This window comes from Scaptodrosophila lebanonensis, unplaced genomic scaffold, assembly GCF_003285725.1.
Source record: "Scaptodrosophila lebanonensis strain 11010-0011.00,11010-0021.00 unplaced genomic scaffold, SlebRS2 tig00000024-arrow-pilon, whole genome shotgun sequence".
Lineage (NCBI taxonomy): Eukaryota > Metazoa > Arthropoda > Insecta > Diptera > Drosophilidae > Scaptodrosophila > Scaptodrosophila lebanonensis.
Window position 1 is genome coordinate 17,587,113 of NW_022060538.1, and position 27,580 is coordinate 17,614,692.

The window sequence follows — 27,580 nt, forward strand, 5'->3', positions numbered from 1 at the left end:
TTCGGTCAATTCTAAGAAAAGTTATTAGCGAAACAAATTCTCGCCAGTACAACCCCACCAAACTTGTTCTTCCTCTTTTTGCTACTGCTATGGGCTCATATAACTCAGTGACGGAAGTTCACCTGGGTACAGGGTATTACACTGTCGGGCTTGCTCGACTGTAGCGTTCTCTCTTCTTTAAATTTAGAAACCATTTTATTGATTGTAATGTTAAATTTGCACATATTTGTTATGCACTGTACTCTTTAAACATGTATAGTCTACTCGAAGGCGTCATGTCGTCGCAATAAAACTTTTCACTCAAAACGATAATTGGTCGCATTTGTTGTCAACCACTTGACTGCGACTTTGTCTGTGTCCGTGGGTGTTTATAATGTAAATACGTGTGTGTGTGTGTGTGTATTTGTTTGTTTGTTTATTTGTGTGTGAGAGAGAGAAAGCTTGTGATTGTCTGTGTTTGTCCTTGCCGGCACTTGAGGCCTCAATAAAAATCTCTTGATAAATGTCCAATTTAATTTTGCGCTTTTATCTCCTTGGCCTGCTCAGTCCAAACGCCATGATTTCTCACACCAGCGCACACAAAACAGCCACACACACACACATAAGTTTCATTTCTTTTATGCACAGTTTACGCTGTTTTCTTTTCTTTTGATTTTTATTTCATACGCTTTTACCGCTTTCTCACACTTTGGCGGCTTTGCTTTTACAGTTCCTTTTTTGGTGTGGGTATTGGTTTCATTTCGTCCTGCATTGATTTTCGCTCCTCGTTTTCTACTGTCATAGAAGCTGGCCAATTTTTAAACTGCGCTTTAAATGTAATTTAATTTGTCTTCCATCTCTTGCAGACTGCGTGCCTCGTTTACTGTGCAGCCGTCCTCCACGCCTCGTTGTTCGTGTAGATCTGGCGCCAAAGTTGTGCGGGTAAGAAATATGTTTTGGTTTTTTATTTGATTTAATTGAACTTGTGCACAATTCGTTTCTGCCATATTTTAAATGCGGCTTATTAGGTTGCTAGTTGGCTAATGGAAGCTCGGCGGCACACATGTGCGATGGGTTCGTTTCCCATTTGCCATTTGTGCTCTGTTCAAGCAAATATTGTCTCATTTCGTATGCCGTATGTCAGCACTAAAATCAATAAATCAAAGCCCCCAATATGGCAGTCGTTGGCATTGCCATCTGTGCGTGGGGTCTTCTGTTTCTGTTTTCGTTTGGGTGCATAGTCAGAAGTGGCGCACTCTAGAGCGAGATGCTTCAGCCTGTCTGGCAGCCGGCTGCCACATATTTGCTTGTATTGAGGCACGATACATGGTCGCCGCATGAGCCAACATAGTGCAAACAAGCGCACACACACACACGCACACTTACATACATAGACAGATTCTCATTCCAACACAGTCGCGCATCAAGGCCGCATTTTGTCGCATGTTTATGAGCTTCAGTCTGGAAGCTTGACGAGCTCTATCGAGATAAAGCGATAGAGCAGACTATGTTGCCATAGCCTTACTCGATGTTAATGTGCTTGCATTGTCCCAGTCGCACAACAACAGCAGCAACAACAATGGCAAAGAGCTTAGAAACAATGTGTGTGTCCACATCAGAATGGCAACAGGTGCTCGCTGAAATAATCGTGCATGCAATGCCAACTTTGACTTTGTCATGCAACTTCACCAACTCCAGATCAGAGCGCTGGCAAATCCAATAAGCACACAACTCTTGAAAAATACATGCAAACATATATTCTACACACTCACACACACACACACACACACACACGCAGGAAAACTAAACGAGAAGTCAGTCAGCGAATAATTCGGGTAGTCAGCAGGGCATCCATAATAGAAAGTGGTTCACAGTGTCTGAACTAAGCACACCAAGACCTCAAATTTTAGTTACTTCGAAATATAATACTTTACTACTTTCTAATTACGGCTGAAGAAAGCAATTTTTTAATAATTGAACAATCTCCGTTTTGACTTTGCTGTCAGTATTTTATCATATTCATATTTTGAGTTTTCACTCATTAGACACATTATTGTTCCTAATTTTATTTTTGCTTTAAAGTATAAACTTACGAAGAGATTTTAGTATCCCTAGCTTTGGAAATATAATCTATTGAAAACCTTTACTTTGTGTTTCAGTTAATTTTACATGATATATCTATATTGCAGTTGCTGGTTAAATCTCTTGGAATTGGACACATCTAACTTTTTATATTATTCACACTTAAGAAAAACATTAAAAACTGTGAAAATCGCACCTGAAGTTTTTTATTTTATTTTTTGCTATTCATATTGGTAATATTATTTTCCAATAATGATAACCCAAAATATTTTTAAAAACTGTTTAAGCTATTCTATCAAAAGGCACTTGGGTAATTTCTATCCAAATTTTAAATATGAAATTGATTCGTAAATGATTTAAGCATGTCGAAAACGAAAAATACTTTCTAATGCAAAATAAAGGATTAACTTAAGCAAATTGGTTGGTTCATCAAGATCAACTTAAATTGTGCAACATTAATTTGATTTTTGTCCTGTTGGAATGTATAATTATCCCACTGTTAAGCGGTGGTAACAATGGTAAATACAACGAATGGTAAAACTCTTCAGTTTGCAGAGCCGCTGGAGCCGCCATCATTCGTCTGTTGGCATAAAAGTTTTGCGTTTTAAAGGCTTAAATTCCCAGAGCTTTTTTCCTTTTTTAATGTACAGATGAGAGTGTATATGTTGGCTGTCGGTTTGGGGGTTTAAAAAGCAATTCCGCAACTGTTTTTTCTTTGCATGGACTAGCGAAATATATGCGAATATGTGAGTGAGGTTGAGACAAAGTATACAAGGATGTGTGTGCATGTCAGCGGACCCCCAATGGAATGTCGATGTGGGGGTTTTGTGCGCTTCTTCCCAGCGGGTTGGCGCACACAACGGTTTGCCCGCACTCTAGCACATTCAGTTGTACTTCTACAAAGCTTTGCACACAATGCTGTCGTTATCGTCGTTTTCACTTCAATTAAAAGTTGGCAACTTTTCTTGCCATGTTTACCTAACTTGCCGAACTCGTACACAGACACACTCATTTTTTGGTGCGCCAACATTTCCAATTGCCATTATGCAGATTCGTATGGCCGATTACCAAATTACAAACTGTAATGACAGCAATTGTTTTTGTGTGGTGTTGCAAGTCTACGAGTATTAATATGAGTGTTTGTGTGTGTGGCATATGTTAGCTGCCCCAAAGCACATGAAACGACAAGAGCACGTAATATTGCTTATACGCCAAGTAGGCCGCATTTGTCACAAAAAAAAAAAAAAAAAACTAAGTGCCGGCTCTGTTCTTGCATATGCAAGGGAAATGTGTGTAGATCTGTATGTGTATGTGTGTTTGTGCAACACACAAAGGAGCGACTGCAAAGCGCACAATAAATGTGGCGCTGGGGCATGCAACAAGAAAGCCGGCAAGACGTACAGTTCGAGCAAAGTGTATAGAAGGTCGCATGCAGTTTATATTGCTTTAAAGCTTTTGTTGCTATTCAACCCGCTTCGCACTTCCACCTACACTACTCCTGTACATACACAGACACACACTCACACAAGCACCCATCAAAATGCCGACTTCCTTTCTTGCTCTTTACGCGCTAACGCGCTCCTGGTTCGCTGACTGTCAGGAATTTCCGCGACCGTTAATTGCGACACGAACGGTGCTCGCACAGCTCACGGATAAAGTGTTTGGGAAGGATGAGGTGTTGGGAAGGAGGTGAAGGAAAGGTGCTAGAAAAGGAGGCAAGTGGAGGAGGCGCTGCATCTTTTGCCTCTTCATTGCAATTTTTGTTTGGCTTCTCTTACTGTTGTTGCTGTTGTTATTATTGTTGGTTTCGGGCAACGCAAGCCACAATAAAAATAGGTACAGTATGAATTGTGTAAGTCGAATTTCATAAAACTAGATTAGCTTGTAAGATTATATATTTGATTCAAACTCTTCTCATTATATAAAGAATATCGGAAATATCGTTTTATACCGTCTCTGGTACTGAGCATGAATATTACCCATTTGTGAGTTTTTTTTACACAAATTAGAACTTGAACTGCAAATTTATACTAGTATTTAATTGTTTCCTTTTTAAACACTGCAATTAAACAGGATTTCATAAAACCTGCATTGCCACATTCCCAATTGTCCATGCATTCAGGCTTAATTCGATTTTGCGATGCAGTTGCAGCTGCATCCACCTGAAAACTTTTGCAAAGGCTTTTCTTTACTAAAATACATTTTTACGCATCATTTTTACTTGTCCAAGGTATTTTCCTGCATGTTAGGTACAGACGAGTATTTACGTAGCTATTTAGAAAATTAAAATTGAATACCAATCTTCAAATACAAAAATTATCTTTGCAGAGCTGTAGCATTTTTGACGTTTTCCAAGCCATTTTGCTGCGTGCAATTGTTTTGTTATTCGGTCATCGCTGTTAAATGTCTATATTTTTCAATTTCCACTTTAACGATAGCCACTGCGGATGCGGATGCAGCTGCAGCAGCTGCCTTCCTTGCATATGTTGCCCGTGGCTGCCAAGCATTTTATAGACGTGCCATTTCCGTTAGAGCTTTGCTTTCTTCTAAGCTTTGGCTAAATTTAGCGCAACGTCGCCTTCGTCCTCATTCCAATTCCTAGCACCCTCATGCTTCTGTTGTATTTGTTGCTCCTGCGTAGCCGTATCATTAAAATTGATTTTGCAAAGGCGTGTGCAATGTGCGGGACTCGGAGTTCCAGACTATGAGCCATTTGGCAAATGCCAAAGAATTTGCTAAATTGCTTTTCTGCTTTGGACGCACATACACGCATACATGCTCACTCTCTCTCATACACACACACACACACACACACACACATCTTTTGGGCGTAAGATTTTGGATTCGCAATTAGTTTTGTCATTTGCGGCAACTTGCAAACTTGCAACTTGCCTACTGCTTAGTCATACGTGCAGACACTCGCACGCACACACCACACACACACACACACACACATACAACTGTATCTACGAGTATATGGCTCATTTTATTTCGCTCTCTCTCGTTCTTTATTGTCAAGTTATTGTTTCGACTTTAGGTTTTATTTCACAGCAACGTCAACAGCAACAAGAAGAAAGCATCGCCTTTTATTGAGCTCAACTGTAACAAAAGCGATTAAAACTCCCATAAACCTGAGCCCATTAATAGCGCAATAATATTATCAGCTTATGTTCGATGCCAGCGACACACACCAATACACACACCTACACACCCACACACCCACACATCCACACATCCATACGCATGCTCGCTAAACTTTGTCTTTTGTATTTCATTAACATTTATTGGTTTTTTACTTCAATGTCGAAAGAAGGAACAAAAAAATCAAATATAAAGGCCAACCATAATAACACGAGCGCGTCCGTTGGGGTCGCCCGCTCCTGCCCTCTCGCACTTACCCGCTCGCTAAGCCAGTGCAAGTCCATGTTCTGGCTGACTGGAAGCTGCGCCGCAATATTTCGCGGTCGTATCAGCGTCATCATAAAATAACGTTAATGACGGCAACAAGGTCGTAAAATCAAAATTCTGCTATTTCGACGCTCAAAACCGCAGCGGTTGTTGGCTGTTAGCGGGTGGTGGTTGTGGCGGTGCTTGGTACCGACGGCGGCTTTGTAACTTTGTTGGCATATCAGCCAAGAGAGGTCGCAACGCTTGCGCTTGAGACGACAACGATGACGACGATGACGACGACGGTGATGATGACGATGGCGATGACGGTCCACAGCAGGCGCCAACATGGCCCCAATGTGCTGCTGATTTTGACACACACAAGCACACACGCATACAAATGTAGACACACACTCATAGGCGTCGAGTGGAGCCAGTGCTAACGCGGCGTATGCGCAATGCCACTCAAATTTAATTACTTTAAAGCCAAGGCATGGTTTGTAACACAGCGCCATATCATCAGCAACGGCAACAACAGCAACAAGAGCAGCAGCTCGGTCAGTTGGTCAAGCCAAAACCGAAAACCAGACACACGTGTGTGAATATACATATACTTGTATGTATTATATATTCGTACGTGTGTGTGTGTGTGTGTGAATGGCGTTATCTATGGCAAAACGTCAGCCATGCGGCAAACAAATGCAGACACAACCTTACGCCTGGTTTAGGCAGTGTGCAGAAGAGGGGCAAAGCTGATGAGACTAAAATGGGTACACTCCGAAAAAATATATACCTAAGAATTATTAGTAGTGTTTATTTCACAAATATAAAACTTAGAAATATATTGACGATAAAAATTAAACTACTTTTTTTTTGGAGTATTAGTTTTGTATGAAAACGCACTATCGTACAGCTATAATCCAAATTATATGACTTAGAAAAGGTTTCTGTACGGAAAACTTTTTGTTTGTACTTTGTATTGACCCATATTGAATTTTAATAATGTTGCAATCATATTTAATATTTTTGCATCAGTTGTGGGTTGACCACGTTGACCACGCTTGACCAAATGAACCTAAAACAAACAGGAGAGAACGCTACAGTGGAATACCCTGTACCCAGACGAACTTCTGTGACTGAGTTATATGCGCCCCTAGCATAAGCGAAGAAGAAGAGGTAACATGATGCTGCAGTTTACGGGCGTAGTACCGGAGTAAAATTGTTTCGCTAATAACCTTTCTTAGAATTGACTGATTTGGATGAAATTTAAAACAAAAGTAGGTAATTACATATAGATTACGTATGCAGGGATTGGTTTATATAGTTTTTGAACAGCATTGACAAAATTCTGTAACGGTGAGAGGAAAATCCAAAAAAATAATAAAATAAACTCGTATAGGAGCGTCTACATACATACCAAGTTTAATGTACGTTTAGCAGTTTTTTGAAATCCAGGCGTTTATCCAGATGGACAGACGGGCGGACATGTCTATATCGATTTCTCTCGTCATGCTGATCAAGAATATACACTTAATTCTGTTTTCGCACGGTCTTTTTTACACGGTTTGGTTAAACACGGTTTGAAAATTAAAATATATATGGTTTATATATGGATACACGACTTTATTCCATTCAGCACGATTCATTTTGCATATGATCAATGTTTCTTTTACTCGGTTTTTTTAAACGACTTTTTTAGGAACAAATCTACCGTGTAAAACAGAATTGGGTGTATATTTAGTACTTTATAGGGTCGAAAATGCTTTCTTCAGCCTGTTAGATACTTTGCACAAACCTAATATGCACTTGTATACCCTTTTTACCCTACGGGTACAGAGTATAATAATTCCCTTCAAGGAAAAATAGATAGTACGGCTTATAAGTAATTCGCAACCCATGCTTACGGATGAAAGAAAGCTTTTGTGACAAAGCACAGAAAAGTGCAAATTAATAGCTTCAACGAACTCGAACAACTAGCTCGTTTTGCAAAACGTAAAAATTTGACTAATCAAAAATATCCAAAATAATTTGACCAATAATTTGATAACTTTAAATCAGGGATCGGTGCAATTAAATTTCAATTTTTGTTTCTGTTTACTAATAAAAGTAAAAGTAAATAAAGTAAGCAGAGAATAAAAAAATGCATGCCCAAAAGACAATGAAATGGCAAAGATAGGGAGAAAGCAGAGTATGTTGCACCAACAAAACGCTCGCTCAACGAGAATATCTAGACAAAATTGAAGCACAAATAACAGCAACAAAAAATGACAATAGCACAGCAACAACAAAAACAACTAGCCACACAACAGATTTTGACAGTGAAAAAATATAGGAGAAGAGAGGAAAACGAAATGAAACTAACAGTGGTACAAAAGCTAGAGGAGAATGCAATTAACTAGCAGAATAGCACAAGTATATAGGACAGGCAAACTTTATGTGCGCATCAACAAATGCAGTAGACAAACACAAAATTGATCAAAATAAATGATTTAAAACAGAAAAGCGTAAATAAATCTGCAAATGAAGAACCAATTTGTATGTATACAATCAGAAAGTGTGATAGTGTTAGATTTCTGTGAATGTTGCTTGCAAAAAAATTTTATTGTTTAAGAATATATGCACAGCAATTTGTGGTGCAAATTTTAAATATCATTTTAAATAAACTGTCTTGCGCCGAAACTAAATATACAAGTATTAGCAATCAATATGAGTACCGCAGTTAAATGCCAAGAGGCAGAAGACTGACAGAAGACTGATTGTTAAGGCCTTAATACAATACGCTAAACGTTTGAATTCAAAATCTGAACTAAATTTATTATTGAAAATGTGGCTTATTTTATACACAGTTGTTACTTTTTATCTACACTTTTTTTCTATCTTCTACATCTGCTTTCCCTTTCTACAGTTCCCTCTTATTTGTGTGTGGACAATATTTTCCATCGGTTGTTTCTATCTTTGACCTGCATATGATAACGCTCTAATCGATACCAGATGCTTAAAATATTTATGGTCTGTCTTGGGTTTCAGCGACCCCCTTTCCTTGCACTCACTTGCGCGTGTAATATTTATGACCTGCTTATCCAAGTTCATATATGAGCAAGTGACGTTTTCATCTATTTGTGCCTGATTTCAAAAAGGGATCTGCATTCACTTGTCAATTTAAATTTGACATTTTCTCATTAAACAATACCTTGGTATTGGGTATTAAGTTATACTCATCACTCTAAATCTAGCAATCAAATGGGGGTCAATACAGTATATTACATATTTAATCGTTCGTAATTGGGCTTGTTTAAAACCTTTAAGTGGATGGTTCGATTTTGACCTCTTATATGTTGTTGAGAGTGGAATCGATTGGAGCGTTAAGATTCGTTCTAGGAAACAAGTTGTATTTGCTCACAAAGGGAAAGTTGTACAATATATTTAGCATTGTGTCTACTCATTTAGCAGCTAAATTTTGTACAGTGTAGTGACGTAGGAATTTGGATTTTGTGGCAAAGAGTTAAAGTTATACTCTCGCAGCTCAGAGAGCCGAACTCAACCTAGATTTCGGGGCTGTGAAACGATTTTGGGTTACATATTTAAATAAATTTCACATTCAATATGTTGTAAATTTCATTTAATGCCTTGCCACCATTTGCTTCTCAGCCAAAGCACTAGAGTTCAACATCATCATCAATGTGTGCGTTGTGCGACTTCGTGTGTGTGTAGGAAAATTTGTGTGTGTTAGTGAGGCGTGCAGCATTTTAAATATTCATTAGGAGGAGGGCTTGCTGGCAGACAGGCGTTTACTTGGTAAGACTGTCAGGCAAGACAACCCTAGTGCAGGTCAGGGTTGCCAACGCCCCGTTTTGGGAGCTGTCGACGTTGTCGTCCGTGTCATTCTCCAGCTGCCGTGTGCCGATTTGTGTGCTTGTGTGATGCTCTGTCTGTGTGTGTGCGCGCCAAGTGAGAAATGACATTTGAAATTAATTTAAATCACCGAAAATTGAGCCCACCACTAGCCGAATGAATTGGGCATGAAAATTGAAAAGGGATCAAAGTTGATGCGGCTTTCGCTTTTGCCTTTCTCCTGGGTTGTACAACTTTTCCCAGCACTGTGGAAATCAATAAAGAAACCGCTGAGTCGAGCGTGGACGGACACATCTATTGTACGGCCATTTGCTACTTTGTGTTTTCATATATACGAGTACCTCCATTTATATACATCCGTATATACATAAACACTCGTATGTACTATACGTATCCAACGTAAATTGTGTGGACAAAGTTTTGAAGCAGACAAACATATATTTTTCAATTTTTTAAATAAAACCAGATTTTAATTTGTTCGAGTAATTACAGTGAAAGGTTTTAATTATGACATGGTAATCCGGTGGCCATTAAATGATTTTTTGTGGATTCTTTTCAGCTTATTTATACATTCTACTCAAAGGGTAAAAAGAGTATTCCATGCAAAATTTTCACAAACTCAAATATTGTCAAGCTATAGTATTTTGTGACACCTTTTACTCAGTGGCAAAAATTGAAAGGCCCAACATATTAAAGGAATCAACAATTTAAAGTCAAGTCATGCAGGTAAATAGATTTTAAAGAAATTGGTAACACATCATTAGCACATAAAATTAGGCAAGCTAAGCAATGTGTTTCTTCGTAGAGCCAATTACAAATTATATTTATGAATCGCTGCTGAACGTAACGACAAAATTCCAGTGCATTCATTCTTCATTGTCCACTTTGACAATTGAACAATTGAATCTATTGAGAGTTATTCGAGTGATTTGAGTTTTGTTTTGACCATAAACTTACATTTGATCTTTTGCAACTTCCTAAACGCATTAAGCAAACGGAGTATTAATATATAGTTTCATTTGAATTTAAAAAAAATATAGATATACTTGTAGAGATTTGAAAACCTTTTAATTTATAAAACAGTGTTTAATTTTCAGACACGTTTTAACTTCTGAATATATATAAATATATTTTTATCTATTCGCACTTATATATTGTATGTATTTAGAAGCTTATTGGCATTTACATTTTTTCGCCATGGCCCGGTTCATTTTGTGGGCGTTAAAGCGTCATAAAATTCGTATCTCTGTGTGCTAGTGGACGATGTAGGAGGGGTGGGGCGTGCACACGCCTGGCGCCTAAGTAAATCAGCATAAAACTTAACTAAATGAAGACAATCAAAAAGCGCCAAAGCGGCGGCGGCGAACAGCAAAAGCAATAACAGCAATAAGAACCACAACCAAGGCCCGGCCTAATTTCCAGTCACAGTCCAGTCAACACTCCCCCAATTGCACATATCTATCTGAACACATACATATACTCCAAGCATACTTATGTATGTATGTGTAGCTATGCGTGTATATGTATGGACATGTCTCCTGACCGCTGCTTTATTTAGACATCATGCCAGGACATGACAAGCTATAGTGTACTCGTACTATAGTTGAACAACGCCGCCCACTGGAATTGAGTTACACAACTAGCAGCACTTGTGAGTCTTGAATAAACGTTCTCAGTATTTCTGTTGTTGTTGTTGTTGTTGTGCTATATAGGAGAGTGCCTCATGTTCATCCTTTTTTGCACTTCATATTATGCTGGCCATTTTATTTGTTACTCCGCCTAGACTCATGGCTCTGTCCTATGGCCTCATTCCTTCTCCGCCAGCCTCTAAAAATATTTGCAGCGCATATGGCCAAGCAACTACCAAAAGCCAACAACAATAACAACAACTAGAAGAGGAGAAACGGCAACAAGAAAAGGCACACAACAATATGGTAAACTATATAAAAATTTGCTGGAGCAGCAGCCGCAGCAGCAGTAGCAGCGGTTGCCGCTTTCGCTTCCTCATCTTCAAATAGCGGCGAGTGGCAGGCGCATCAAAAAGCACACTCATACATACACACACATAAAAACACTGGCGGACGGAGTTCGCATGCTGATGGACAAAAGGTCGAGCGGCAGCAACGTCATTGTCGTCATTGTGCTTGCTCGTCGTCGTCGTCGTCGCCATCGCCATCGCCACAGCCATCGTCGTGAGCCTGGTCAAGTGGCTGCTGGACAGTAGCTCGATGGAGACGTCCGACAACCGACATCCGACGACGACAGCGGCAGGCAAAACAACAATAAAGATTTTTACTGTCCTAATAAAAGACAAACAAAGGACGGTCGGGGCTGCTGCCACAGCTATAGCTATTGCTGTTGCTGCCGCTCGGACCCGACTACTACAAGTACTACGACTACGACTTAGACACCGACTCGGACTTCGACCCGCCGACCCTCGACCCGCCGCTTTAGGCGAGAGTCATGGAGCTTTTCGGTATCGCAATTTTCATTATTTTATTTGCCTATAAACGAAGCTATATTTCTGTAAGTGTATGGCATGAACATGTACTTTGCAGCATCACAAACACAAACACCAATGCACAGAGCGAGTCTGTTGTGGAAATGGGAAATGTATCTATAAATCTGTATACTACTGAATTTTGCTATTATTTCCTTATGCAGCTTCAGCCTAAAATTTCAGGCAAAATATAGTAAGTAATTAAAAAAGTCATAAAGAGGCCAGTTGAATTTTGCTGCAAAGCAAAGAATAAAGATGGCCAATGTATGGCCAATGTGTCTCAAAAGAACGCAAGAGACGAAAAGTCTGAGAGCTTAAAACCAATAAATACAAATTTTAAAAATATTCATAAATATGAATTTGCAAAGTAACGTCTAATTGTGTAAATGTTTACCTATGAGTAACACAAGCCATAAAATAAAATATATTTTTACTTTTCCTTTTTCTTTGTCCTGTTGTCCATGACTCAATAAGTCACAAAGACCGCAAATTAATCTGGCGTGTTTCATTTTGAACAGCTAATTATTTTCATATGATCAGTCTATCAAAAAAGGTTTATGATTCCCTCTTCATTTTAAACGGGGACAAATATTTCTGGTGCCCGCTCTCAAAATGAGATACAATTTCAATTGCTTATTTTAAGATCCGCATGGAGGCAGATGTGGAAAATTCTTAAAAATCAATAGCTTGTCAAAATGCTGGCCACCCTCTTAGTTTGTCGGTCAATCGGGGCCAGTTCAATTCACTTTAAATGAAAAGGACACACACCACTACTTGTACAACAAAGCCGAGAGTAACAAACAACTTGCAACCAATTAAGACAACCTATTGACTTACCAACCATACATATACTATACACACGTACTATATATCTATATGCACGTGAATTTCTGTGTTTGTGTATGTGGATTGGCTGACGCCAGTTTGCTTTTCTCTTCGTCTGGCTGCCTGTTGTCTGGTCCGGTCTTGTCTGGTCTGTTCTGTTCTGTTCTGTTCTTGTCATCACATTTGTACGTTCATTTGTACAGCTGCTTGTCATTATGTTGCTGTAGCATGTATTTATTGTTGTTGTTGTTGTTGTAACTATCAACATTGGTCAAAAGTGCGCCCCCGGGTTGTAACCAACCACGCTGATTGGGTTCATAGCTGCTCAAGTGCTGCCATATTTATGTTTATGCTTTTATTTGTGCCCGAAATTGGTCGAAAATTGAAAGAAGAGCAAAACAATAAATAGTGGTATACATTTGTGCGAGTTCCGATAGCCAATTAAATCGTTTTAAAAAGTGCATATTTTTTGTTGCATTCACTTGTGTGCACTTTTCACTATGGTTAGTTTTTACTATATATACTCGTATTTACTATATTTTATTGCAAGCATTTATATTTTGGTGCTGCATAAATTTCGGTCAATGCGCGGCATAAAAGTAATGAGAAGTATTTTTCACTTACGTGTATACGTGTAGGTTCGTTGCCTTTTTTTATACAAATTTTTGAGCGTTGGGAATTGAGGTCGCCGGCATGTTGTTTCCATGTGTGTGTAAGGGCGTGTGTTTGAGTGTGTGTGTGTGTATGTGTGTTGCAACTTTTGGCTCACGGCTGAAGTGGTGCTAAATGTTTGGCGACATGCAGGCAAAAAATAATGTGGTGCGCCTCTATTTCTCTCTTTCATTCGCTTGCTCCCGCTCCCGCTGTGTGTTTTTCGTGTTCGTATTGGTGTTGGTGTTGGTGCTGCTGCTGCAGTTATAATTATTGTTGTTTTGGAAGTGAAGTTTCGCTGTTGTGTTAATGAAATGCGTTGGGCTTTGGCTGACACAAAGCACAACTTGCGGCGGTCGAGACCGAGGACGTAACGCTCTCTGTTCTCACACCCTGACTCACACTCTTTTCATGGTAACTGTAATTAAATGCAGCGCACAAATGTATGCTACAACATTTATGTACAAGTGCACTAGCACACATTTTTGTTTTTTAAAGCTTCTGTGAAGCATTTTGACCCAAAAATGTTTGTTCGCAGCGCAGCAGCAACTTCGCAGTCGCCGTCGTCGTCGCTGCCGCATTCGTAGCCACACTAATGTCAAGTGAAGCTGGGTTGATGCTCGAGGTCGTCGGTTTTTATGCATGTGCAGCAATTTTTGGCCTTGTGTGTGCGTGTGTATATGTGTGTGTGTGATAGCAACAACAACAACAGCCATTGCGGGTAATCAAGTAATGCGGACTTGGCCAAAAATGATAAAGACATAAAAAGGCTCCGCAGACACGAATACATACACTTCCACATAGGAAATGAGCTTGGCTTCTTTAATTTTAAAAAGAAATAGAAGCACTGCAAAAAGACGTGCAGGGTAGGAACATGCTTGTAGATCGTCTCTTCTGTCAAATGTGACATGTTAATTCCAAGCGAACAAACAGCAAACAAAATTCCGCTCTGCATGCTGATTGAAAAGCTACGCGCCACTGATAAGCATATTTAACAGTGTGCGTCTTTTCTTTTATTTTTTTGCCTCTTTGCTTGCCTGCATCCTTGACGAGCTCGTTGTTGACGTCGTCGTCGGCATCGCCATCGTGCTTGGATCCTATTAAAAGACTTTCGTGCTTACATATGCGTAAAAGGTGCGACGACTATGCCAGCAGCATGTGCGAGTCTGACTGTGTGAGTGTTTGAGTGTTTGAGTGTGTGGGTGTGTGTGTGTGCGATTGCAAATTGCGGTTTTATTGCACACATCGGTAAATAAAACATACAGAGCAGTGCGACCAAGAGGGCCGAAGGAGCTGTCCACGCCCTTATTTTATTGTGTGTAAATAAAATCAACTCACTTGTAAAAAAGGTTATCAAATTATTTACACAGCAAAAAATTAAGGCACAAAGGGAAATAAAATGTTGCGTGTTCGCTAAATTACAATCTAAATATATGTGTTTTAATTTATTTACAAACTGAGCTGTGAAGGAAAGAAGAAGTCGATGTTAAGCAACTCGCCAATGGAAGAAGTCTAAGAGTTTGGCTTTTAAAAAACTTGTGCCTCGCTTTGCTTTGTGCATAACAAAAAGCAACAATAACAAGAACAACGCCGAACATTTAGGCTGCCGATGCTTAGCGTTTGGGTATGTGTGTGCATGTATGCGCATGTGTGTGTGTGTGTGTGTGTGTTGCGCAGCAGCCTGTCAAAAAGTTACTTTATATTCTTTTAAAAAAAACTTGTATGAGACTTTTGCAACACATGCCAACGTCCTTCAACGTTCCGCACCGTTGCCCCAGCTGGTGCTGCTCTTTCTCCTGCTTCCTCTTCTTCTTCCGCCTCTGCTGCTGATCCTGCATCTGTTGGGGCTGATTGCTGTGTTGCCGTTGTTTACACTGCCTTTGCTTTTGATAAGGTTAATCAAAAGTTTTTTAATCCATTCTGCATACAAGCCAACATAGACACACACACACACATATATATATAAACTTTTGCCACATGCATGTGTATGGGTGTGTGTGTTATAAGTGTGCGAGGGTCCCACAAACAACTCATTATACATTAGCGCCGTTGCCAGCCACTTTGTGCCGAAGCGCTTTGAGCTTTATCCGCCAAAAAGCAAGCCTAAGAGAGAATTTCATTAATGCAGAATTATATTTATTTGTTTTCTTGAAGTTTTTGAAGCCAGGATAGGCGCCCAAGCGAGTTCGTACGCCCTGCTCAAATGCCCAACTAAACGGCAATCGCTGCGCTCTTTCCTGCCTGATTTAAAAAATCACTGCGCACATAAATTATGTGCCGCCGACAGCGTTGCCGTTGCCGCTGCCGCTTCGACTGCCACTACCGCTGCATGCCACAAAAAGTTGAACAACTCAAACAAGTGGAAAACCGACGGCGAAATCAATCCCACAAATACAAACTTTGCAATTAAGCGATTTGGCACACTGAACCACTCCCAACCACTCAACTACTGAACCAAAACCGACTTATATCTCTACACAGAGAATATTTTAGCCATTTACCATTTTTAAAATCAAATTTAGAAATGTAGTCGAGTATCAGTGTTATTATTAGGAAGGATGTTCAGCCCCGCTTAAAATGAATCGCTAACAACTAGTAATGGCTAAAGCGATTGAATTTCGTCCGACTCTTGAATGTCGTTATAAGCGATTCCGATTGCATGCTGGTGGCTCTATTTCTTTCTACAACTTTTTGTACTAAAATTATATTTTTTCTATGAAAAATTTAAAATTTCGATTCTGAAATATTTGATAAAAGTAACTTATTTTTATAAAAACCTAATTTGTTTTAAAAAACGAATCGACGTTTTTTAATATTCAACAAATAGGCGGCTTCTAATTTCAAAGTGAAATAAGTTGAGATGTTCAGATGTTTAACACAAAGAGTAAAAACAAAACGAAATCAAAGCAATATCAGTCCTTTTCACATTCCTTAACATATACATTTTCTCTTATCTGTCTACAGAACCTTCAAAATACATATACTTGTATAGAGTACGTTAGGAACACAATATTAAAACATGTATCACCATCGAAAGAAACTTTTGCCAGAAATTGATTTTTGTATAAGACCCACGCAATTGTTTTTAGTGTATTAATATGTGACAGCCTTTGTATGTATATGCGAATATGAGTGTGTGTGTGTGTGTGTGAATCACATGCCAGGTGCTTCTGCTCTGGTGCACTAATAACGCCCGGTAACGTGAAACTTTTGCGATAACTTTAAATCATCTAATTATGAGTCAGCCATTGGACCACATCGCTCCTTCTTGTACAACAACAACGAGAACAACAAGAACGACAACTAGGGGTGGGCAACATTTAATTTCCGCTGCCCCGAACTGACACTTTACTTCATTTCTGCTGACTGGAATTAATGGCTTTTGTTGGCATAGTTTTATGAATGCCTGAAGTTGGCTGCTGGCTCTGCTTAAAATTTATGCTCGAATTTATTGCAAAGTTTATTAGATATTATTTTTGTTTGTTCTTTTTTTGAGCAAGTGCTATATCAGTACTGTTTTTGTTTGCACATTCGCCAGTCAAAAATTATAAGGATTGTAATTTTTGCAAAAGAATATGAATAGCTCGCAAATTTTTATAAAATTTATGGCCTTTATAAATGACCGCAACACATAAAAACAGTCAGTGCCCAACAGGGCGTATGGGTAATGTGAAAAGGCAGAAATAGAAGCAGAAACAGAAGCAACAACTACGGACACGTGCCAATTGCTTTGCCTGCTATATCTCTGCATATATATGTACGAGTATGCCTGTGTACATTTGTATATCCGTCTGTGTTTCTGTCCGTCTCCTTGTCTTCACTTTGCTATGCAACATTACATTACGAAATGATGTCGGTTGAATGCAAAAATGCCATAAATATGAATGAGATGAGCAGCAACCAACAGCAAAGAGCCTTCTCGTCCATCATCCCGCCCTTTGCCTGACCGCTCTGTACTTTATTTGTTACAGCATATTTAACTGTAGTTTCTTGGTTCACCTGCTCGCTACCCTGCCGCCTCACTGACCTGCCATCGCATGCTCAAATACATTTGGTTTATAACTCCTGGCTACACTTCACCATTTCAGCATCGCCTGTGGCCGTTTTTAGTTTTCTGCTTTGATTTATGAAACTATTTTCAAAAGCAAGCCCAAGCTAAGGCAAAACAAACAACGCACAAGGCAAAAAGTGTTCCAGTATGTGCCAGTTCCTATTACAGTAGCCGCTCATAATTGTGCTACAGCTTAAAAAGAAAGTAAATGTTTTATTTGCAACAAATTTCTTATGAAACTTTGGATGGCAGATTGAATTGAAAATACTATCTGTAGAAAAGTTGTCGAACTTTTTTTCAAATTCTTTAATTGATTGTTGAATGTTTTCCATAAAGGAGGAGGTTCTCAATGTCATCTGCATTTTTTTTTTTTCTTTGTACTTAACCAGTCTAATTTTACGTATAATACGATAAAGATCATCTAACATCTATTGACATCAAACCATACACATAAATGAAAAACGTAAATATATTTTAAATACTTTCCTCAATTCTATTCACATTCATTTCGTTTCAAATCAGCTTAACTGTAATTCTTGTCAGTAAAAAGAGGGACTTGTACTAACTTTATAAAATGTTTATTTATAATTTATTATATGTTTTGGTATAATTAATTTTCCTTTTCGGTATTGAAGAATTTACTAGAGCACGACACTCAGAAAGCCATTATATCGAGGCATGAATGTGTACTTAGCTGTGTCGGTATGACGACAGGCAGAAAGTTTGCTCATAACTTGCCGACGAGGGCTGCTGCCTAGCCACCCGATTTACCAACAACCTGCCCTGCCTGCCACTTGTTGTGTTGTCTCATCAAAAATGTATTAACGAGCTTGCATAGCAAGAGATTTTTATCTGCCATCGTTGATTTCATTTTGGGCACTTCCTGCCTTCTCCTCCCTTCACCCCTGCTAGTTGGGCCACAAGTGGCCAAGTTTGTCTTAGATTTGTATCGCAGATTTTCAACACGTGCATTTGCGTGGTCGCTTCGACAAGCTACCACAACAGACAGCTCTCCCCTCAACCCAGCCATGGAATCGTCTCATCCGCTGCTGCCGCCCGTGAACAGCAGCTGCAAGCAAAGTTGAGTATATTTGTTAGCAGCTGCTGCTTGTCTCGCAGCTTCCTGTGCCTAGGCGCCGGACGAGCGAGCGCGCCTCCTCCCTCGCAGAGCTCCTCTCTGCCCACAACTGCCACAGAAGTTTTAATGGCGCATTATTTCATGCTATAAATTATGACGACTAAGGCGGCGTATTAACCGAACGACGCCAAGTCAAGAAGAAACGCAAAGCCCAGCCAGATAAAAACTGTTAACATTTTGCGCCGGCATTTAGCAAAGTCAAAAGCGCCACCGACGCCCTCGCCGATCCCAACGCCGTTGTCGTTGCCATTGCTGGCGCCCCTAGGGCCCAGCTTTTGACAATTTTTGTAGTCTCTTGTTGTTTTGCAAGTTTCGCCAACTAAATCAGACAAAACTTTGCACGAATCAAAACTAGAAATGAGCGGCGCTAAAAGCGGAAATGCGCGCTAAGATAAAATATAAAAACAAAAGCAAAATGCTGAAAACAACTCAAACTGGTCGCAAGTTGTTGGCCACAAGGCAACCAAAATGTACAGCCTGGACAGGGTGCGATCTTCCGATAGAGTTGCGGCTACAAATACATTTAAAAAATACGTAACGAATACGCAACTTTTAAATGCCACTTTATCTTGTGGACCACCACCACCACCACGACTGCTGCTCCTGCTCCTGCTTGCTGCTTCCGCTGCTCGTGTATCATCGCCTGCAAGGCTGCTACACTTTATTTAGTACGCCGGTGGCTGCCTTGTTATTGCGGCTGCAGCACCACCACGAACAATAACAACAACAGAACGTTGCCTGCAACAATAGCGACGCCGACGACGGCAACGACAACGACAACGACGACTGCAGCTTGTCAGCGAATTTATGTGCGTTCTGCTTGGGCAAAACTTATGAATTTTTGTCATAAAAGCGAATTCGCTGCACCTGCGTCGCCGCACGCGGTTGCCACTGCCACAGCCATTGCTGCTGCTGCAGCTGCTGACAAAATGTGGCAAGCCATGTGTTTGCGTATTGCCTTATATGCGAACAGTGGAACTTGAATAAATTGGCAAGGTAGCAGAAGTAGGATTCATAAATATCTTATGGTATTGCAATTGTCGTAGTCAGTTCTGCCAGAATGAAGTGTAGAATGAAAATAAATTCAACAGTTCTTGAAGTCTTTCATAACCCAAATGATAATCAAATAAGTTTGACAAAATCCTCTAGTAGCTACAAAAAAAACTCATCCATTTTTATATCCTTCAGCGCGAAACTATACACTTTTACTCCATTAATTCTGTACCTTAGGATAAACTGCAACTAATTTTTGATCAATTTATTTATGTAAGAATAAAGTTGTATAAAGACTTCGGTATTGAAATATGATTGATTCGAAAACAAGCACTACTTTATTCCATTTAGACTCGATTCAAAATAACACAAAATAAATAACTAAAACCACACACAGCTGACAACCAGCTAGAAACCATTCTTACGTGGATCGTTATGCACATTATAAGTATATGTAGGTTAATAAAATAAATATGAATCCTTGCTTATTCACGGATTTTAACAGGCTTTGGAGATAAAGAACTAATCACCTATTTTTTTTCTAGAACCAATCTTCCTTGTAAAAACAGAACTAGGTGTATTGTTATGTTTTATCTGTGCTTTAATTAACGTAATTTAATTGAACCATTTAAAAAAAATAAATTAAATTTAATTAATTTGGACAAATTGTTGTTAGCTTAAGTTCTAGTAGAATTCATTGTATAGTGTGTATAAAGAACAAATATATTAAACATATTATGAATAATAATAATATAGTAGCTACTAGCCTGGTCACATCTTCTGAAACATTTGAGATTTCACTGTTTGTTTGTGAGACTGAGTGTTGATTTGGTGCTGTTGTTGTTTTGTTGTTGTTATTGTTACCTTCATGCTGTTTATGCAAAAAGCTCATTTCACGCTTCCGCTTCCGTTTTCCATTATGCAAGTGAACAACAACAATAATAACAATATAAAGAACCGTCGCTGCTGTATAATGCGCACAAACAAAATCATAAATTTCTAATAAAATAAATATTCCTTTATCCTTGGCTCGACATGCACACACACATACATTGAAATGCACATACGTATAAAGGTACCTATATGCGACCATTTTTGTGTACGCCATTTGCTGCTTTGACCGAAGCGCCTCGAGAACTTTTGACCATAAATATGCCAAAAAGCGAAAAGAAGCTAAAAGCTTAAACATAACTTCAGCTTAAGCTGAAATGTTTCCAAACTTACTGGCCAGAAACACACACCCGCACACACGAAAAAAAAAACACCCACACACACGCAAATACACTGACAGACAGACTGACAAAAAAAAAAAGGAAGAAAGAATGTCCGAAAAATTATGCAAGTTTTTCGACTTTAATTAAAACTGAGCGCAATTGATAATCTCAAAGCACTTTGATGAATAGATAGTCGGAATGGTATAGAGGGGACAAGAGTAGCTTAGATTGTCTGGGGATGCGAAAATTAGCTGAAATTGAATCAGAAACGCACCACCCGCAGCCTTCTGCTAACGAGCGTGAGTATTTTTTAATCAAATTAAATGCAGGCAGCTGATGAGGAGCAGAAGCAAAGCGCGCGCTGAGAAATTTCCGTTAGTGCTGCAAGTCACGCAGCTGCACTAAAAACAACAACAACAACAACAACGATAGAGCAAGCATTAACCTCAAACGACCAACGCACACGCTTCAATCTCAGCCGGCAGCCGCAGGAGCCGCCAGCGACAGCAGTTATGTTAACATTGTTGATGTTGTTGTTGTTGTTGCTGTTGCTGTTGCTGCTGCCTCGCACGCACTGCCTACAATGTGGCAACATAAAACTATTACCACGGCGACAGCAACGACGAAGACATGAACACAACTCCTAATTACCCAGGGATTTGCATTTGTCTTGCATGTCTCGCCATGTCGCAGTCCCTGTTTGTGTGTGTATACATATGGAGTATCTGTGTGCGTTTGTGTGTGTGTGTGTGTGTGTGTGTGCGGGCATGTGTTCGTGTGAAAGCTCCAAAGTGTGTGAAGCTATACGGCCCGACTGATGTGTCATAAACGTCCCTTATCTGCTGCGTCTTTCTCTATGCACAGTTTTCGTTTTCTGTTAATACTCTGCACCCTATTAGAATGTTTAAGGTTATCCTCAGTTAATAAACGTAACTTTTGGATGAAAAGCAAAACTCAAGCCTTTCCTAATTTATACGTATATATTCAATTTGCTGATTGATTTATTAAAAATACTAAAAATGCTCTTAAAAAAAATGCGTCGCTTGCATCATCACATCATAATCTAATAAGCGCTAAAAAGGTCTGGGGATCGATTGGGCCTATTTTAGTTATAGGCTACCTTTTCTTTGATATTGTCACTCAAGTAGGACTTTTAGGCGAGAAATTGAACAAAAAATAAATAACGAAATTCTCAATAACAAATAAGAAATAATCTAAGAACAATTTTGTAAAAATTGAATGGTCCTGTTTTAGTTATAGGCTACCTTTTCTTTGATATTGTCACTAAGGTAGGACTTTTAGGCGTGAAATTTAACAAAAAATAAAAAACAAAATACTCAATAAGAAATATAGGCTTATAGTATAGCCAGGAACGATCTATAATTATCCATTTGGATCAGCGTTCATAAATATTAAAAAGTATGTATGTTCTCCATTTTGCGATTTCATAATTTGTTCCATCACTGCAGTCTTACTGCGATCAGAAAATAAGAGCTGCAGCACTCCATTACCATGCTAGCTCATAAAGTTGATATTGGAAAGATTTTTAGAGCATTTCAGAGTCGGTTGTACGTTACGTTGAATTTGTCTTCTTTTTTCGTTATTGGCTCATACGTTTGAACACTGTATAGGCGGCTTTTGCTCCTGGCTCGGCGCAGTCATCTCGAGCGTCAGCGCTCCTTGCACTGCTTCTTTAATTTTATGGCTGCGGCAGACGCCATTGCTTTTCAGTCCGTCGTTGGAGATGTGGCTGTCATCAGTTGTAGAACGACCCAAATACATAGATACTTACCCTCTGCCTACTATTTGGAGCACCCTAAAAGTCATTAGCCCGTCTCGTTTATCTTTTAATGAGTGAAAAATAGGAGCAAAAAGGAGAAACATGAGCGATGGCATGCACGTATACGAGTGTGTGTGGCATTCCTCCTTAAGGGCGTTCAGTCGAGCGCAAATTATTAAGCAGGCCGCAGAGTTGCACGCAGTGTAGCTTTATCTTTATATATACGCATGCACATTTAATCTTTGACAACATTTGAAAGATATTAGAAACTTTTTGATATATAAGCACCTCATTAGACTATCGAAGTCGACAATCTCGCGACAGGGTTTCGTTAGTCGATTAAAGTATATCCCTCCATTTTATGTTTCCTTACAGGGATAAAATTACTTTTTGCATTTGCATTTGCTAATAATAATAATAGTATGTTACATAATGGTTTTTGATTACTTTTAACTACACAACTTCTGCATCAAATAGTTGTAATATTTTGAAAATGTATACTCGTAGCTTAGAAATGTAATGATATACATTATAATGCACTTTTATGGTAGTTATCAAATAATTAAGTAATGAAATATCAAGAAAATATAAGATTAAATGTAATTCATCTACAAGTATAAACGTTTTCTGGCGATTACATACTTCTGCGAAATTCTAATATCAGATACGACATAAACATGTCCGTGTTATAATATTAACTCCTTTGGCAAAGAGAATAATATTCATTCATTCAGTTGAGATGTTTTGTTATTAAAATAATAATCTGATGTTGAGTAATTCATAGCTAAAATTGATTCATTTTGTATTACAGTCAGCGAAGAACTTGTGATTATTAATCGCAGAATACAGAGCTCCAGTACAGGTTACTTACATTCTTCTTCGGTTTTGCTTTCTGAGCATTTCTTTGTTGTTGTTTTTTCGCTTCCGTGAATATCATTGGCTTTTCCAGCTTATCCAACTCACTTGCGCGTCGCTTCGTTTAATTAACTTTAAGCCAGCTTTTCCCTGTAATTCATGTGTATGGTATGTGTATATTGGCATATATACAAACATAGTTATGTGTATGTATGTATGTATGTATGTATGTGTGCATATTTAGATATCTAACAAATCAAATATACGCCTTATACAAGTATATGTCTGAGCTGCCTACTTGCTCGCTCTCTCACCCCAAACCGTATAGGTTTCATCCGATTTGTTTTTTAGCTCCCTCGTGTATTTCGGCTTCCATCTGCCACTTAATCCAGTTGCTTGGACATGCCACAGTCCGTGAGCGATAAATGTATGCGAGAGTGTGATTGTGGATGTGCTGTGCGTGTGTTTGTTTTTGAGTTTGCCACTGTAAATGAATTTTTTGTTCCTGCTGGTCGTGTCTTTTTTTTGTTGGCTTTGTTTTTGTAGCCTTTAATTAAATATTAAATACGCCTAATTGCACATTTCATAACTAAGGCAACGGCATCTAATTAATTATTTAAGCTAAACTTAATTGAGCAGCTGAACACACGCACACTCACAGAGAGTGGAGCTGAATTTGCCGCTGCAGGGGACATAATAAATAAGTCAAAATGTAAAAACAAAACGCACTGTTGCTGATGGCTTTGTTGTGTGGTTTTGTTAAGGTGGGGGTTGGGCTGGTGCTGTGTTGTATTGTGTCAGGGAGGGAGGTGTGAAGTGGCTACAGGATGAGACTTGAGCTCGAAGAAGCCTTCAGATTGGAACATTGTTACACGCATATTCAAATTTATACGTCAACGGCAGGCAACGAAGTGAAAGCGACGATGTCTTCTAAGCCATTTACGAGTCTTGAAAGCGTTCATAATTTGCACATCCAACTACACACGCATTACCCCATTTCCAAAACTACAACAACAGAAAGACCAGAAATATAATTGCTCATGCAAGCTGGTGGAAACTTCATATGAATGACTTTGAAGTTGAAACATAAGCCATTTGTTACCCGAGGCACTAATTAAGCAAAATATTTTGTATAATTTGGGACGTCCGCTTTCTTTTTCCACGCAACCACAGGATATTATAGTTGCTCTTCTTCTGCCACAATACTATTTATCATACCCTCTATCTAAAGGGCAAAAGGGTATACTAATTAAGTACGATTGTGCGTAACATTCAAAAGGAGGCGAGGCATTCTCCACAAACTATACACATATAGTACATAAGTTCTTGAACATAATGGAATAATCAGATGGATTACCCAATTTTGGTATTGATATTCTCCTAAGATCTGGATTTTAAATTCTGCTAGTTGGTTTAACGAACTCAAATGAAAATGTATGCAATTAGAAAGTACTTTAACAGATGCATGCAATTAGGTGCTATTGTTTGTTCTAGTTAATACGTAGTTATTTTAAATTGAAAAATATTCAATTTAAAAGAAGTGGATGCAGGGTCTTTAAAAGTCGGCCTGGCACGACTCTAGTATCCTTGTTTGTACTTGATATGGTGTGTACTCGAGCATTTAATGAACAACAAAGAGAAGTCAATGCAACGGTCTAATATGATTACCAGCCACAATGGCAGAAGCAAAACACAAACATTAAATAAAACAACAGCACCATTGAATTGAAAATTAAAACCAAGAAATCAGTGCCAGAGATTCAACATTGCCATTTGACTTAGCCTCACTATTTGCACAACTTTTGACTGTCAGTGGTTAGAAAACTTTCACGACAACACGCACAGAGTAAAATGGAAAACTTTTCGCCTTGGTCAAAACTATTTTCATAAATAGCCGCACTAAAGTGAAGCCTAGTCGAGAGAGCAGGGGCAGTCTGAAGTGACTGCCTGGCCAAATGGCACGCAAAATGCTTCAAATCCAGTGCCAAAAATAAAGGGAAAAAGTGGCTGAAAGAGGCACAGTGGTTAGTGAACACTAAAGTGTTGCGATTTGAGGAATTTATATGAATACATTTTAAAAAATATATAACATTTCATTGAGGGGGTAGTAAGTGCCTTTTTTACTTTTATATCTGCTAATACTGTCTTTTGTTTTTCATTTGTGATTTATAAGTTACTTTTTTCGGCTTATTGTAAACGAAAATATGCAACAACAAATTCTTTATTAAATTCACAAAACGACGATTTGATGAATTACTTACATTTATGAAAAATACGCAGTAACAGCTATGACCTAATTCATTATATGGTTTCAGTATCATTTAAAAAAAGGAAATTACATTCTATTTGTCTTTTCTCGACATCCTACTGCTGTTCTGAGAATTTCTTACGTGGCGTCGGGAGTATTTCACATAAAATCAATTACCGGTTTTTTTGTAAATTGCTTGCAATACACTGTGCCTGATTTTCGTTGGTTTTTAGCCCGACAGCTCAGCTGGCCGCTTGATTCTCGCCACCCACGCGTGACAGTCAGTTTGAATCCTTTAAGTTTCTTTGTTCTAAATGTAATACCAGTTTTTCGCTTTGTGATTTATTGGTTTCGAGGTTCACAGTTCGAGCTGCAAATGCATTTCGCATGTAAGTCGGGCTGCCCGCCAGCTATGTGGTGATAGCAGTGGCATCAGGAAACAGCTAGAGATTCAAAATAGTTTTCACACTCTCCCTTTCTCACAGTTCTTGCTAGTATTTGCGGATATGTGGGTGTGATGAGGCAAACAAACTTTTGGCTTTCAAAATCTCAACCCTTCGTGTCTGCCCTGGCACTTTAGCTTTGTTTGCTAGCGCCTTTATTTCCGTTTTTGTTTATGTGTGCGTTTATTGAGTACACATTCAACCGAAAGCTGTGGATGTGCGCAATACATTGTTGCCTGCTTTGCGGCTGCATGCCGTGAGCAATTAGCTGAATGGGCTCGACTATGGCCTACCAACATTTGACCACTTGATTCGATTACAAGTCGAAAGGCACACTGCGCCCGCGCATTTATCCCATGAATGGAGTTGGTTTCTAAACAGTGGTGTGGCCTGACATTTGATTAAATATTTAACAAAGGCTCTGCCCAGCCACTCGACTCGAGCAAACGGCGCGTGAAAGCCAAAAGCCAAAGACACAAAGCGCCTAAAACGCCATTGAGAAGCCTGAGGCTACAAACAATTATGGGTTGAATTCATTAGACGTCGTGCATAATTAATAGAAAGTCGAGATGGCTTCCAACACAACTTCAAAGTGTATGGGAGTGGGACTTGTTGTCACGTCAACTACTTCTATCAGAAATAAGGCATTATATATGAAAGCAAGTTCATTGGAAATCGCTTGGAATTTTTTGTTTCAAAGTAAATATATTAACAGGGTTGTTTGCACATAAGTGAAACCTGAAATTACATCAAACTCATTTTTTTCCAATACGCAGAATTCTAAAACTTAGGCTTAACGACGAAAATTAATAAATATTTAATTATTACCTTTGTCCAGGGCCAACTGCTACATTCTACTTCTGTTGTATGTATGTATTTTGAATAAGCTTTATAATATATAATTATAATAACTGTTGGTCCTGTTCAACTCCAATTCAAAGAGTTCTTAGAAATATTTAAATGTTACGTGTGGCTTTCCCAAACGGATGTTAATGACAAGAGCGAATGATAAAATCGAGCAAGCCCGACGCTGAAATACCCTATACCCAGACAAACTTCCAGCACTGCGTTATATGCGCCCCTAGCAGAAGCAAAAAGCAGAAGAAAAGTAAACTTCATGCTGCCTTTTGTAGGCGTAGTACTGGAGTGTAATTGTTTCGCAAATAACTTTTCTTAGAATTTACCGATTTGGATAAATGATGAAATGAATGTAGATAGTGTCTGCATACCAAGTTTGCTTAATGTACGCTCAGCTGTTTCTGAAATCCAGGCGTTCATCCAGACAGACGGATGGGCGGACGGACAGGAGACGGACGGATGAACACATCTAGATTGATTTTTCTCGTCACGCTGATCAACAATATATATACTTTATGGTGTCGGAAATGCTTCCTTCTGAATGTTACAAAAAGTATATACACAGAACAAACCTATTACCCTATGGGTAAAGGGTATAAAAAGTAGCAAAGGGAAAGTATTTGATGATTTTAGATAACGAAGTACATACTTGATTCTGGCTGATTTGAATTCGATATAATGTATAAAATTTACAATAAAATGTCTTTAAATAACGTCATCCGAT

The 27,580-nt window shown here is 38.9% G+C and overlaps 1 protein-coding gene across 1 annotated transcript in view; it reads left to right on the plus strand.

The window, feature by feature from the left end:
* The window catches only part of LOC115621205, a 93,877-nt gene that overhangs the window by 40,387 nt on the left and 25,910 nt on the right, over positions 1 to 27,580 (plus strand). Inside the window, exon 2 of the mRNA XM_030514786.1 lies at positions 846 to 921. The gene's annotated coding sequence lies outside the window, so the exon portion shown is untranslated. The remainder of the gene's footprint in view (positions 1 to 845; positions 922 to 27,580) is intronic.